A 12,617-nucleotide genomic window follows, 5' to 3' on the forward strand; every position below is an offset into this window, starting at 1 on the left:
ATCTGGACTGGCTATCTATAGAAGCCAGGGGGGGTGCAGAACCCAGCACTGGTAGTGTTGTACTTTCAAAGAGCTTCTGCAGGAGAATCTTGCTTGGTAATTCCGCACTGAGACAAATCCGGGGTACATAGGCGGTCCTCCTATAAGAGACGCGAAGTGAAATAGTGTCGCACAATTGTAATAATGTGCAATATGTAATTAACCGCACTTAATCTTTGGTTTTGAGGATCAGATTTTAGTGCATTTACTGATGTAGCGGAGCAGAATACTGTCAGTTTACTCTTAATGTGTGGAATCATGTGACACTTGTTTTAGAGGTGTGTGTGTGTGTATATATGGTCTAAATGCGCTGTCCGGCCGGACCGCCTCACCACGCAGCAGGATTGGCTTGTTTTGTTATGCCCCTGACACGTGTCCTGTATTACTTTCATATACACAATGCTTCAATGCTGCGAGTCTCTTCCAGCAGAGCAGATTGTAGGCATAGCGACTGTATTGAAGACTGCTCAAGTCATCTGTGTTTTCTGTTTTCTGATTGATTCCTGTAGGCACATGTTTAACTAGATGGCAAATGAAGAATGTCAAGGCACTGAATAAATGCACCCGCATTGAAATGCCCATTTCTATTTGTCTTAAACCCACTTATTGATTAGGTGGAGGATGAACCAAAGCAACAAAGTGTTACTGATCTATTGAATCCAGGCTGGCATGTCTTTTCCTTCACCACCAGGGGTCGCTAAAGCGCTATAAAGCGAGCAGTCTGCTTCAGACTGCTCTCTGTGACTCCTCTGGAGCGCACAGGCCAGTGCAGCACGCTCCGTGGGCTCCCAGCCAGCGGAGTTTCGATTGTACCGCCCTCTGTGCTTGCTTACTTGCTTTCTTTCTTTCTTTAGGTTAATCAGGTGTCCAGTAAGTTGTCAGTGATTGGGAGGGGTTTGCACAGTGCAAAACCTGAGCTGAAATGTAATTTAAAAAAAAAGCCTGCAACAAAATAAGTGCTAAGAGTCTCCCAAGTTTGGTTTGGTGCATTCTGTTATCTGTGACAGTCTTGGCTTGTGCTTCATATATATATATATATATATATATATATATATATATATATATATATATATATATATATACATACACACACACACCACAGGGTGCTGATGTTTGGTCTGTTGCAGCATTGCCTTTGTTTCCTGGCATCACTTTTAAATTAAAGCCTAATTAGCAGCAACCAGCATCTAATTATCAAACACGCTCACGTTTTACATAATCCACGTTTGATTTATTTTTTTGCTTGTCTGAATGCGCTTTCTCTGCTCTGCACGGTGCTGGTATAATATATACACTTTTGCAGCAAGCGATTTAAATACAAATCAAATTCTCATCCCTCTGTACAAAACAGCCGCCTTAAGCCATATACATATTGATTTTTCTTGTTCTTTTTTGCATGCAGAGATGGTGGGAGGGACTAACAGGCAGCTGTTCTTATATGCAAATTATAATAAAATGTACTTGCCAGGTAATGTTTTATTCAGAGCATCAACCTGGAGAGCATTAGTCCCTCCTTGTGCTTGAAAGGGTTTTTGGCAGCGTCCAGGGTACAGAGTGATCTGTTCTGGGAGACACAGTGGCTCCTCCTTATCATTTTCCATTTTGCAATTTGCAAATCATTTATTGTAAAAGGTAGAGGCGGCAGTAATGTTACAAAACAGGCATGAAAAACAGCTTAGGTAAAGTTCCTTTCTGGCTTTCTGCAAAAAATATAATTGTGCTGAAAAATAAAGACAGACCAGGAGTTTTTGCTTCAATGATATAACATAATAAAGATGGCTCTGTCTGCCATTAGGAGCAGTTCAATTTTTAATATCAGTAGTTTCATGTAGTTCCCGGTAAGGGTGTCAATTAGATCATCTGCCGGGACAATTTCAGAGAGCCGTTTATTTTTTACACTACAGAAAACTGAGGATATTGTATGAGCATTAGCCATGGCAGATAAAGGAGTGTGCTGAAGCCTGAGGTAGTAACACTTAATGCAGGCCTGGCTTCCACAGTGAGAGCTGCACAAACACACAGCCCCCTGGGAGCTGGGAGATCATCATAGCAAGCCTCCGCCACTGGGGTGTGCTGTTTCACAACGATTCAGCAGCTCAGTACAAACCTGACACACATCAACACACTGGGCGAGACTGTAGTAACACACATCGACACACTGTGAGACTCTGTACTGACACACAACAACACTGTGAGTTTCTGTACTGACACACAACAACACTGGGGCTCTGTACTGACACACAACAACACTGGGGCTCTGTACTGACACACAACAACACTGGGACTCTGTACTGACACACAACAACACTGGGGCTCTGTACTGACACACAACAACACTGGGGCTCTGTACTAACACACAGCATGCCCAGGATTTCTTAATGCACTTTTCTATTTTCATTATGCATTTTCCCATTTCGTTTTTGTAATCTATATTTGTTCATCTTGTGCACTAAATAATAGCCGCCTTGGCGTCTCAACATTCAATTGGAATCTGATTTCAGCAGTGCAGAGAGGGGATGTGGCTGGACTGCGGTATGACTGATAATAGAGTCTGGTTACATGTCCCACCTGCTGTGAGCTGAGCACAGCTCAATACAGGCAGTGATAGCTGGGGCTGCGGGTCACACCTAGAGCAGTTTTAATGAATTTAATACAGGCAGTAATGGTTACCTGCGCAAGGCAGCAGACTCTGCTGGAGTGGAACTTGTTGAGTATGACATGTCCTTTTCATTAGGGTCAGTCCTCTCGGTTATTATTATTATTGAAGATCAAATGAGATTCAGGTTCAGTATTGTCAATGTCACCCTGCCTCTTGGCTCCCCTTTTTACACCCCGACAAAGCGCTTTGTGATTCACAGAAAGGCATGCACAATGTGTCCAGGCAGCACGCTGCTTCAGGGAAATGAATATGAAAAGATAAGGAATAGGGTGGAATTAACAAAGAAACCTTGGCTTCCAGTGGAGCAGAGGGACTCACTCAAACTCAGGGTCACTCTGTCTTCATTGAGAATACAATAAAGAAAAACATTATTTTTTTTCTGAACTGAAAAGCTTGTGCGTAGTAACCCTTCGGTTTCCCTGTGCATCGGGGCTAATTAGGAAAGTGATAAAGGAGCAATCGCAGCAGCGAATCTGCCAGAACGGCTCACCTTGCTTTGCAGTTCAAACAAAGATGTCAGTAGCTCTGACTTTGAAGTGCTGAGCATGTGGAAAAGACATTGAGCCGCAGCCAAGAGAAGAGACTGTCCTGACCTAACCTGATTATCTGCTTCCCAAAGCCAGGGAGGACGTTATAAAAATAGTTAAATAAGAGCGCGCTGGAGACCGGTGTGTGAGAGGCTGCCAGGAGAGAGCTCCCTCGGACTCTGCAGAGAGCTCTCTGCGCTACCTATGGGAAAGAGGAGCAAAGCAGTGGAAAAGAGGGAACGATGCAGAAAGCTCCCTATGCTACCTATGGGAAAGAGGAGTAAGGCAGTGGAAACGAGGGAACGATGCACCCCCGTACCCCTGTTTCTTCTTGAATTTCCCCTCAATGCTGCAGCCCAGTTACCGATCACAAGGTCTGATGATCAGAAGCCAATCACTTCTTTTCACCCTCCAAACCTAAACAACAGGCATTTCCTAGCTTCTGAACCCTGGATTCTAGGGACATCTGTGTCAGGACTTGTGGTACTCCTGACTGGTATTGGTGAACTAAGCCCATCTGATAAACTTCCCCAACCCATTGCTGTACAAAAGTCAATTCAGGGCTCTCTATGCCATCGGCAACTTGGCATGCCCAGGATTTAAACCAGCAAGCTCCTGAATGCATGACTCACGCTGCACTCCAGTGTGCTTTAACTGGCAGAGCCACTGGCAACCCCAGTGAGATCCTTTCATTGGTGATATGAATCACAATCCCGAGTCTATGAATCACGGTGACTCCTTTCGAAACCCCGCCCCTTCACTTCCTCTTTCTCTCGGTCACCATTGCAACACATCTCTGAAAGAGGAAGTGGAGGTGTGTCTTTCGCAGCAAGGTGAAAAGCAATCGTTCCCAGCTCTCCATAGCGGCTGAGCCTGGGCTGAAGGATTGCTGATGCTGGATTCAGTTTGCACGGTGTCCATGGCTAGATTGCACTGTTGTTCTGCAGTTTGCCAGTGCTTTCCCAATCTTGCACTTTGCATTTTTCCAATACATCGCCATGCTCCTCTGCTTTGTTTTTTTCAGTGCACACTGCTCTGCTTTTATCACATTGGTATTCAGTAGACTTGTAAGATTTATAATAAGTGCTAATATACTTGCTTCTCACTGTCCACCTCTGTTGTCCTGGGCATTGAAGCCTTCAAATTGAAGAGCATTGTTTACAGAAGAGAAGGAGCCATCTGAGATCCTTCAGTGATGCTTTCCTGGATGAAATATTTCCCCGGCTGGCGTAAAGATGATAAATTGCACTCAGATTTCACAGCATGAATTAAACATACATTATATCCTGCTGTAATTACATTTCTGCTTTATTTCTTTCTTTTTCATTTTGAATCATCAAAATATAAATGAGTATTTGGTGTGCAAATAGATTTCTCTCTCGGTTACAGTAATCTGTGGCGTAAATGAAACAGCATGACTTAGAGATGAAACAGTGGAAGCCCTGGTGGGGTTAGTGTGTTTGAGAGTGTGTATGGGTGGGTGTGTCAGTGTGTGTGTGTGTGTGTGTGTGTGTGTGTGTGTGTGTGTGTGTGTGTGTGTGTGTGCGTGTGTGCATATGTAAACACAGAGACTGCAGGTTACACAGAAAACAGAGAGCGATACAGCAGCTGAAAGGTACCATCAGAAACAGTATGAGCCTCTGCTCTTCCAAGACCAAGAGGTGTGATCTCTACTAACACAATGCTTTTACTTACTTCCTGCAGGTGTCACCTGTTAGCACTGAGATGAGAAGTGCGATCAGTCCAGGGAGCGAACGCATGGAGAGAGAAAGAGAGGGCCGGGCTGCGGGGATCAGGAGCCTCTAACGGAATTAAAAAGGTGTACAGGGTAACACAGGATGAGGTGAGGAAATCCCTGGATTAGACAGAGAGGAAATAGAAACACACACATACAGAGGAGAGTGAGGGAGAGAGTACTCCAGTAAGACTTTGCCTGCCAGTGCCAGAATGTGGAACAATTTAGCATCAAGGATTATTTGTAATTGTAACCATTTTTTAAAAGAAAAACATTTGTGAGATGTAGTAAACTCACGCATAGTAAATTCAGCTACAAATTGGAGCTCAGGACTGCATCAGGTTTTTCCTCATAAATAATAAATGGTTTGCTAGGCAGTGAAAGTCTCCTCTAATTAAACTACAACCACCGGGCTACTGAAGGACTGGGGGCTGGCTGCTGCAGGGCTTCAGTGCCTGGTCCCTCCCAGCCCTCTGCTGTTTGAAGTGAGGCTTGCACCCCACCCCAAGGTCTCTCAGCATGTAAGAGACAGGGAGAGTATCTGAAAGGTGAAAGGGCTGCTTCTCTCCCTCCATCTGCCATGCCTCTCCTGCAGAGAGTGAGAGAGGAGAGAGGGAGAGAGGGAGAGAGGAAAGAAGAGAGAAGACGGGAGAGGTGAGAGAGGAGAGAGGAAAGAGTGAGAGAGGAGAGAGAGAGAGGAGAGAGGGAGAGGCAGGCAGTCAGACAGGCAGTTCTTGGCAGAGACAAGGGGAGCAGGTTGAATGAATAACTCATTAGTATCGACTCTAACTTTTTTAAAAGGTTTCTTTTCTCTCAAGAGTGGCTAAACTGTAATATGCTGTTTAACTCTATCAGCATGAAGGTAAAAGAAAAAAACACAATCCAACATAACTAATGAACTTGTGTTTCTTAAATATGGGAATAAGTCATGCAAAAAGAATTGACATATGTACTCCAAACTGTTCTGTTGTGTTCAGTGTTGTTTATGAGCCGCGTTTAAGAGTTAATACTGTATCGTTCCTAATAATAGCCCAGCCAAACAATAGCTTCCTAATAGAAACCAACTCATCCCTGATTTCAATAAGAGATTAGCTTTATTTTCTGCATAGAGATCTATAAAGCACAGGGGGGTAAGTTCGTGCTCTCACAGAGATCTGTAAAGCACAGGGGGGTAAGTCCGTGTTCTCACAGAGATCTGTAAAGCACAGGGGGGTAAGTTTGTGCTCTCATAGAGATCTGTTTGTGCTCTCTTGTGTTCAGAGGTGTGAGGGGAGGCTCCTGTGGTCCCAGTCAGTCCTGTGCCATTGCCTTATCTTTCACAATTGTCAAGATCACAAACAGCAACTTAATCAGATCAGTACATACTTGAGTCTCTTCCCAGGGCTCACAGAACCCTGTGTTGTCTTCCTGATCTGGGATCGATGCTTTTAGGTTTATAACAGTGCATTCTGTTTCATCGCTTGCTCTTTGTTCAAATCCACTGGCCGTTTTTGCAAGGGGCGATTAATCCTAATACAAATAGATGTGGTGTGAGTGTTATTGGAGACCATTAAACAGCTTTATTGCTTCTCATCTCTTTCCTTTTCCTGGCTTTGTGTAAAACTAAAGTAGAAAAGACAGTTCTGTTTAGTTTGATCGCATCAGAGTGCTGGGATAATAACTGGGGTTTGTTTTAATCTCCATTTAGGAGATGAGAGCCTCTGATTACTGCTCATCAACCACTGGTACAGAGAGAGGGACGTGAGTGAGTGAGTGAGTGAGTGAGTGAGTGAGTGAGTGAGTGAGTGAGTGAGTGAGTGAGTGAGTGAGTGTGTGTCTGTGTTTGTCTCTGTGTGAGTGAGCTTGTGTGTGTGTGTGTGTCTGTCTCTGTGTGAATGTGAGTGTTGAGTAGATCACAAGTGTGGAGTAAGTCTGTTGAGACGAGTTCCCTCGCAGTGTGAGTGTTGAGTAGATCACAGGTGTGGAGTAAGTCTGTTGAGATGTGTTCCCTCACAGTGTGAGTGTTGAGTAGATCACTGGTATGGAGTAAGTCTGTTGAGATGCGTTCCCTCGCAGTGTGAGTGTTGAGTAGATCACTGGTATGGAGTAAGTCTGTTGAGACGCGTTCCCTCGCAGTGTGAGTGTTGAGTAGATCACTGGTATGGAGTAAGTCTGTTGAGACGAGTTCCCTCGCAGTGTGAATGTTGAGTAGATCACAGGTATGGAGTAAGTCTGTTGAGACGCGTTCCCTCGCAGTGTGAGTGTTGAGTAGATCACTGGTATGGAGTAAGTCTGTTGAGACGCGTTCCCTCGCAGTGTGAGTGTTGAGTAGATCACTGGTATGGAGTAAGTCTGTTGAGACGCGTTCCCTCGCAGTGTGAGTGTTGAGTAGATCACTGGTATGGAGTAAGTCTGTTGAGACGAGTTCCCTCGCAGTGTGAGTGTTGAGTAGATCACAGGTATGGAGTAAGTCTGTTGAGACGCGTTCCCTCGCAGTGTGAGTGTTGAGTAGATCACTGGTATGGAGTAAGTCTGTTGAGACGAGTTCCCTCGCAGTGTGAGTGTTGAGTAGATCACTGGTATGGAGTAAGTCTGTTGAGACGAGTTCCCTCGCAGTGTGAGTGTTGAGTAGATCACAGGTATGGAGTAAGTCTGTTGAGACGCGTTCCCTCGCAGTGTGAGTGTTGAGTAGATCACTGGTATGGAGTAAGTCTGTTGAGACGAGTTCCCTCGCAGTGTGAGTGTTGAGTAGATCACTGGTATGGAGTAAGTCTGTTGAGACGAGTTCCCTCGCAGTGTGAATGTTGAGTAGATCATTGGTATGGAGTAAGTCTGTTGAGACGCATTCCCTCGCAGTGTGAGTGTTGAGTAGATCACAGGCAAGCTGCACTGAACTGACTCCCCACATGAACATTCCTCATGAGTCCCATGTGGAGCAGCACAGCACTGAGAGATATTACTTCTTAATGGAATGGATCTGTATGGGTACACCCTTAATCCCTTGAAGGGTCAGCTTCCCTCAATCCTGGCTCATTTTTCCCATGATCCACTTCACATATCGCTTGCTGCTTGAAGAGGCTGAACCCTTGTCCATCGCTCTCAGGTGAAAATGGGTTTCTTAGCAGGTGTGAACTGTTGCCGTGGAAACTATCGCTAGAGCTTGTGTTCACGCATCATTGTAGAGAGGGGGTGAAGCCAGGCATCACGCTGATAAATCACTCATTTGCAAACAAATCAGCACCCTGCCTCCTCTGGACAGCTCCCGTGCTGTTATGCCCTGTTGAGAGGGATGCTGCTTTCCAAATCCTATCAGTTAGATCAGCTGCTGGCACTGTGACAGCAGAGCAGACTCCACATCAACAGCTCCAGAGGACTCCATTCTTATAAAGCAGAGCAGCAGGCTTTCAGCGGCACTGTGTAGAATGTGCCTGGCTGCTGCACTGCAGCATGCACAACTGCATGGAGAGAACTGCATTAAGGGACTGGAGCATCCTGTTTGTTAGGGCTGAGGGACAAAGAGGCATGATTCTAACAGCATGTGCTTTTAGATGCACTTCTGTTGTCGTGGTCAATTGAATGCCTTGCCTTTGTGAAGCTTTGTGTAGTCTTGCGTTCTGATATTACCACTGACTGCATTCAGTGACACAGGATTAAAAAGCTCCTAAGATACCAGTCATTTACATGCTTCTTCAGACCCTCTCCAGTGCAGAGAGCACAGCGGAAGAGGAGAAGGTCATGTCTGTTTGTGTTGTTATTGGTGACAATACTGGGAGGTTGAGACACAGGGCTCAGTTCTTCATTTCAAATGTGCACGATGCCCTTATTTGAAAAGGCATAAGGCTATATCACAATTTCGAATGTCTTCTTGCTAAGATACGTTGGATGCTCATCAAGAGCACATGTGCATTTATTTATTCATTTATTTGTTTCCAACAAGGTGTCTTTCAGTTAGTGCCTGAACTGTTGTCACGGTCAATTAGGAAGCCTATAATACCAACTGCTGCTTGCAGATGTGATTGCTGTGCCTAATGTCTTTGTTAACCTTTCCCAAATGTGAGAATTGCCTTCCGCAAGTCTTTTCAACTTGAAAAGATCACTAGACCTACATTATGCTCCTCAGATTGTCTGACCTTATCTGTACCTTTCATTCTTATTGAATATGGCAGGGCAGCATTCAGTTACCACAGCCTCTTTCTCGGGTATTAATCATCTGTTAGCTTATATACATATATACATATATACATCAATCACTGGCTGAGACAAACAAAAACACCCTAACTAACACCATCCCAGTTTTGATACAATGCTATACTCAAAGGCAGTTGTATCTAGTTATCAAAATGATTATTTAGTTGTTTTGCATTGAGCCAGCGATGTGTGTAGAGTATTGGGGATCATCCGGCTGCACTGAATCAGAGGTAATGTACAGTAGAAACAGGGATTGTGGACAGGTACAAGGTGTGTTAAAAAGGGAGAGTTATGAATGGATCCCTCTGATAATGATGTCGTCGATTGATTACCTAGCAGGTTAGCTGGAGCGCGAAAATGGAAAGAGCAGAAATGAAGCACTGTTTCATGGGAATGGCACTGCTGTCCTTGGAACACCTAACAACGTCACTGCTTGTTCCGAGAAAGACAAGCTTGAGAATGTTCCTCACCTGTGAGGGAGTTGTACGTGTGCCAGAGCACCATTGTGTGTGCTTGCTGAGGCCTCAGTGTGTCTTTGTCCGTGCATCTTTCATGTGAGAATGCCCCCTTGTAAAAAAATTGTACAGTATGTTGTAAAGTAAAGGCAAAGGGATAGCATGGTAACCATGACACATTTGCTTACCTACACTAAAGCTTATTTTACTGTTAGTAAAGATTTGAGGAATTAATTTTTAAAGCTGTGGATCCAAGCATGTTAAAACAAACACACAATATGTGCAAATTTACATTTGCAGATTTCCCGTGCAGAACATTTCTAAGGGTCTGATTGCAGCGTGAATGGCTTGAATTGGACTCCTGAATGAGAGATGTGGAGGGAGAGACGTGTGCAGGCAGCTCCATGGACTCTTCTCTATCAGTCAGGAAGGAGCTGGTAATGCCTGGTCTTGCAGGATGGAATATGCTGAGGGGAGAGTTTATTGGGGCTCCAATGTCATTCCCTGGGCTGCAGTGGAGCGCATATTAGAAACCCATATCCACCTGCTGAGGCAGACAGCATCATTATCAGAGGGATGATCGGTGCTCAAGCTTCACTCGGCTGTGTCGGTCCCAGTCATTATCTGAGACTCAGACTGCATTGGCATGGGAGTGCATGGCTGACAGGAACCGCTTTTGATTCCTGCTGAGACAGAAGGAGGAGTATTAAGACAGATCCTCCCCACTGTCAGGCTGCTGCCTCCGGACCCCTGTGTTTTCAGCTTGCCCATGCAGATCAGTTCCTGCCTTTCCTAATACGACTCCAGTAACTGCTGTGAGCGTCAGTCTGTTTATTAACACGCTGAACTCCACTGCACAGAGCAGAGACACGGACCAGTCCCGTCTCCACAAGCACAAAATACAAGCACGTAGAGACTATGAACCAGGCATTTCTGTGTGGAAAACAGTGGGTTTGAGTAGCTCAGGGATTGGAGTGCTGGGCTGCAGTGTGGAAAGCAATGGGTTTGAGTAGCACAGTGGTAAGAGAATGTGTGGAAAGCAGTGGGTTTGAGTAGCTCAGTGGTAAGAGAATGTGCTGGGCTGCAGTGTGGAAAGCAGTGGGTTTGAGTAGCTCAGTGGTAAGAGAATGTGCTGGGCTGCAGTGTGGAAGTTAGTGAGTTTGAGTAGCTAAGTGCTTAGAGAGTGTGGAATGTGCTGGTTTCTTTTTGAAGCGACCCTGTTCTCATGCTGTAGTCGTTCAAAGATGCGTTCTGTATGTATAATTGTATAGTGTTTGCCAGTACTAGAGTCTGTTACAGTGTGATTGTTCATGGGTTCTTGCTGGTGTTCTGTATAGTGTTTGCCAGTACTACAGTCTGTTACAGTGTGATTGTTCATGGGTTCTTGCTGGTGTTCTGTATAGTGTTTGCCAGTACTACAGTCTGTTACAGTGTGATTGTTCATGGGTTCTTGCTGGTGTTCTGTATAGTGTTTGCCAGTACTACAGTCTGTTACAGTGTGATTGTTCATGGGTTCTTGCTGGTGTTCTGTATAGTGTTTGCCAGTACTACAGTCTGTTACAGTGTGATTGTTCATGGGTTCCTGCTGGTGTTCTGTATAGTGTTTGCCAGTACTACAGTCTGTTACAGTGTGATTGTTCATGGGTTCCTGCTGGTGTTCTGTATAGTGTTTGCCAGTACTACAGTCTGTTACAGTGTGATTCTTGCTGGTGTTCTGCATGTGGCACTGCTGTTCTTTGGTGCGGTGCAGTCCTGAGATCAAGCCAGACTCTGCTTCTCTCTCCTCCCCCTCACGACACGCACTCCATGGGTAAATTCTCATTGCCTGATTGATCTTTCATGTTTCTTTCAGAACTGCAGCTTGTAAAGGTCTTCCTGAGATCTGTATTCATCAGACTCTACAGCAAGCAAGCAGCACTGCAGCCCTGAAACTGAGTCCTACAAGAGACACTGCACTAGAACAACTGTGTGGGAGCCTCTGTGTGTGTGTGTGTGTGTGTGTGTGTGTGTGTGTGTGTGTGTGTGTGTGTGTGTGTGTGTGTGTGTGTGTGTGTGTGAGGCAGGAAGGTCGCAGGGTTGTCCTTGTCTCTAAAGGACTCTTGCATATACTTTGGGTGTGAAATAAACAGCTTGAGATGCAGCAAAGTGATTTTGTCACCCAGTCTGTGAATGAGAACATTCGTGTTGCATAAGGGATGGGGTCAACTGTAAATCATCATTTAAAAAAGAACTTGACACATCTAAAAACAGACAGTAGCATGTGGGCACACGTTTAAAAGCAAATACAGTAAACTCCCAGCGACTGACCAGCTCCATTAAAAAGAACCGCACACCTTAGAGGGGGACTCTCAGACAGTCTCTATTCAGAGCATTTTTAATCAGTCCCTTTGGTCGTAATTGAGGGATTCCAGTGTTAGTGTATTCCATCAAACTTCAGCACAAAAGGATGAAGAGAGTTAGAGAGAGAGAGAGGTGGAGTCAGCTGTGACCTGCATTCTCTGCACAGACCGATCCCTGATGGAGTTCTGCTGAATATTTCTCAGGGATATTCGCTGATGGAAGAGCTTGTGTTTTTGTGTGACTCTGATACTCGGCTGCAGGTCGGCTGAGCTGGAATAGGTTTTCAGAGCGCTGCAGATTCAATATTGTGTGGTAACGATGAAAGCTTCGAACCATGTGCGGGGCTCTATGTATGATTACCTAGGCAACTAATACTGCGATACTTTTTTACAAGAGTTGGAACTAATTTGTACCAAGCCTGGATTTCACAGGGGAGCTGAAATCATTTTCATTGTGCTTATTGAATTATTTATTTTTATTATTTATTTTTTCTCAAAAATCAATTTGTCCTGGGGATAAAGAAAGGGGATAGAATATTGGAACCCACTGTAGAGCGAAATACGTTTAGGTGATTCTGTTAAATAAATGATTACATGAAAAAATACACATCAGGCCTGCCTGCATCTTGAACTAAGGTCTCTAAGGCTCACTCATTTAACCTCTGCAATTGATGGGATGTGATGTGGCTCAGTGGT

Source organism: Polyodon spathula, chromosome 20 (genome assembly GCF_017654505.1).
Source record: "Polyodon spathula isolate WHYD16114869_AA chromosome 20, ASM1765450v1, whole genome shotgun sequence".
Lineage (NCBI taxonomy): Eukaryota > Metazoa > Chordata > Actinopteri > Acipenseriformes > Polyodontidae > Polyodon > Polyodon spathula.